The sequence below is a fragment of the Perissodus microlepis genome, chromosome 9 (genome assembly GCF_051167445.1).
Source record: "Perissodus microlepis isolate ML-2025 ecotype Zambia chromosome 9, ASM5116744v1, whole genome shotgun sequence".
Classification (NCBI taxonomy): domain Eukaryota; kingdom Metazoa; phylum Chordata; class Actinopteri; order Cichliformes; family Cichlidae; genus Perissodus; species Perissodus microlepis.
In genome coordinates this window covers 8774925-8777241 of record NC_140469.1, presented here as the reverse complement: position 1 = coordinate 8777241, position 2317 = coordinate 8774925, and the positions used below count along the sequence as shown (strand labels likewise).

The window sequence follows — 2317 nt, the reverse complement described above, 5'->3', positions numbered from 1 at the left end:
TTCATTGTTCCACTGATGACTGTCAAATTTATTTGCCACTAAAGCAGAAGGATGGCATCTCCATAAAACCTCTCTTGACATGTCTAAATGACATTAAAGGTTGGTTGGCTTTAAACTAATTAAATTCTAATGATAAGAAAACAGGTGGTGATTAATATAAGAAACAAGATTACCTTTCATGTGTTTCTGTTTAAGCTCAAATTGGTTTGATGTTTGGAGGTTTTCTCAGTGTTCATCAGTCACTCATCTGTGTGCCATGTATGTGGCACTGTGGCTTAGTTGGTTAAAGTGCCTGTCTAGTAAGTGTTAAACTAGAAAACAGGAGATCCTGGGTTCAACTCCCAGCAGTGCCTAAAACATGTAAGTTTTGTCTGTTCTCAGTCATCCAGGGCCTGTTAGTCTACGGAGCTTGGAAAGATGAGTGCCTGGATTCCTTTAAGTGCAATGTTAAAATAAGATCTTTAAAAAGCACAAAACGATTTAATATGAAGGCAATATGAGCAGAGAGCACAAACTTGTTGAGGGATTGGCTGTTAGTTCAGTGAGAGAGTAATTTGTAAATAAAACTATTTTCACTAGCAGTCAAAACTAACGTGCACACTTATGTCTGCATTTTTATTTTGCTAAATATGAACAAAAGAACTGAAACGTGATGTGGATCAGCGCGAGCACATCACGATAATGACTGGGTAACAGACGTCTCCGAAAACGTCAGGGCACTTTTGCAAATATGCGATGTCTTGATAAACCAAATAGATATTTAAAGTTTATACGGCTACTTTCTCGCCTGAAAATATGTTAAAAGTTTATTTTGTGACGCAGAAAGATAAATTAGAGTAATATTGAAACTTAGTAGCGGCCTCCATTGTTGGAAACTGTTGCACTGAAATGTGAGATTTTAAAAAGGAGAATGTGGCTGTTTCCTGTGACTTGTTGGTTTTTGGGGATGATCCTCAGTTTGAGTTTCTTATGTTCAAATCCCAGATGAGCCCATTTGTTGTTTAAGACTTTGCCGCCTCCCTGTTGATTACTGTAATTTGTTACTATCAGGATGTCCTAAAAACTCCACGGAAAGCATTTAGCTTCAGAGAAAAACTGGCAGGAAACAGAAAGACAGCATTTTTCTCTTATATTGACTTTTCTCCACTGGATTCCTGTTAAATCTAGAATTGAATATAAAATACTATTTTTTATATTACTATTTTTACTTTTAGCTTCTACTTTTTTACATCACACTGTGCACAATCTCTGTGGAATTAATCCTAGAATTAAAAACTAGAATCAAACACAGAAACCGATGACTTTCTGAGATTTCAAAACAATCTCTCATACATTCTTCTTCATTTTTTTACTCTGATGTGTGACTTTGGAAAAATGACACAATGAATTGTTTGGCTTGTTGGTCTAGTTTCAATGGGAGAAATGTCCCTGTCTCCCTTGCAGGGACTCGTCCCTTGGAAGAACTTGCCTCACGGGTGGAGAGTGCTCTTTAAAAAGGAGCTGAGCAACAAAACCGGTGATACTTCTGAGGCTGTTTCCAGCTCTGTGTCAGAGCAGAAACAGGTTTTTGCTGTCCCAAGAAGCCAATATGGCAACATCACTGCCACTCTGCACGATCCCAGCACTGCTCCAGAGAAACCTAAAGGAAAGGCCCAGGTGGTGTTCACAGAGAGACAGTTAAATATTCTTGTCCATCAGTTTCATTTGAAACATTACCATGAGCCAAGAGAGATTAAATAGTTGGAAGAGATGACAGGACTGACCTACAAACAGGTGAGTGTTTTTCAGCTTACTGAACATAAGAAATTGAATTCGTGTTCAATCTTGTCTCCATTATACTGATTAGATGTTTTCTATTTTCTTTCATCTTTGGGTAAAAACTTGGTTTCAAAACAGAAGGAGAAAGTTTAGGAGGAGGTCACATCCTCAGCATCTCAATCAGGGTGTCTCATTTCATGTAAGTATCTCCTATTATTAAACTTTGATTCAGACATCTGGGTAATTCATTCATTAATTTCATTTGAAATGTATTGAGTATAATTTGAAACAAGAACTTTGTATTGGACAGCCCCCACCCAAGCAGCAGTACACCCAGCACCTGGAGATCAATTTAATCAGAAGTGGTGCAAATTATCAGGCTGTGGGCAATTTTGCGGTTGGACCTCAATGGACCTTCCCCACCTCATCCCAGTTGTTTGGCTGGTTGATGCCACCAGGCAACGGCAATTATGAATTCAACCCTGTTGCCGGTATGAACAACAAAAACTTGTGTTTTCACAACACAAGTTTTGAAGGAGCAAGTGGAGAGCCTTGCCAG

General features: G+C 38.5%; 1 non-coding gene across 1 annotated transcript; it reads left to right on the top strand.

The window, feature by feature from the left end:
• Positions 1–264: 264 nt before the first annotated feature.
• Positions 265–353, top strand: trnat-agu (transfer RNA threonine (anticodon AGU)). The gene is given in 2 exon segments: positions 265–302; positions 318–353. It is a non-coding gene; the product is annotated as a tRNA-Thr (tRNA).
• The last annotated feature ends 1964 nt before the right edge of the window (positions 354–2317 follow it).